At 49.5% G+C, this 737-nt stretch overlaps 1 pseudogene; it reads left to right on the plus strand.

Annotated features, from left to right (window-relative positions):
- The first annotated feature begins 320 nt into the window (after positions 1–320).
- Positions 321–419, plus strand: LOC128567085 (uncharacterized; annotated as a pseudogene).
- The last annotated feature ends 318 nt before the right edge of the window (positions 420–737 follow it).

A 737-nucleotide genomic window follows, 5' to 3' on the forward strand; every position in this document is an offset into this window, starting at 1 on the left:
GGAATTCATCAGAAGGGTATCAGATGGCTTGCAGAGACCCTGAGAGGGTCAGAGCCAGGCTCTGCAGCCAGGAACATTGTTCACAAGAAAGCCTTAGAATCTCTGCTGTTGCTATGGGCTCCGGAACCCACAGGTTCTGCCAAGGACAACACCAGACTCTGGAGGCAGCCAAGGTCACTGCTGTCACAAGAATGGGCGCTACACTGCACCTGCTTCTTCCAAACACCTATTTTTTAGTCCAGGCTGTGGAAGATGAATCTGACAGACGTGTGCCCTCACTTTTGTTCAAGGGAGGCAGAGAAAGGATCTGGTACTTTCTGACTCCATAGTGGGGGCAGTCTCTATTCACATAGAAAAAAAGATTAGCATGGCCTCTGTGCAAGAATGGCATGCAAATTCGTGAAACATTCCATATTTCCTTTTTTTTTGTAGAGACAGAGTTCCACTTTATTGCCCTCGGTAGAGTGCCATGGCATCACACAGCTCACAGCAACCTCCAACTCCTGGGCTTAGGCGATTCTCCTGCCTCAGCCTCCCAAGTAGCTGGGACTACAGGCGCCCGCCACAACGCCTGGCTATAAACATTCCATATTTTCAAAAACTCAATTCAATTCAAGGTGGGGGAAGGGGGAATAAGGGAGAAGGGAGAGGAGGAGAGGAAGGGGGTTGGTGCGCTCCCACTTAAGGTAAGAGTATATGGCACACCTGCAAGAGGGACTCTACCTAACAAATGCAAA

The sequence above is a fragment of the Nycticebus coucang genome, chromosome 15 (genome assembly GCF_027406575.1).
Source record: "Nycticebus coucang isolate mNycCou1 chromosome 15, mNycCou1.pri, whole genome shotgun sequence".
Lineage (NCBI taxonomy): Eukaryota > Metazoa > Chordata > Mammalia > Primates > Lorisidae > Nycticebus > Nycticebus coucang.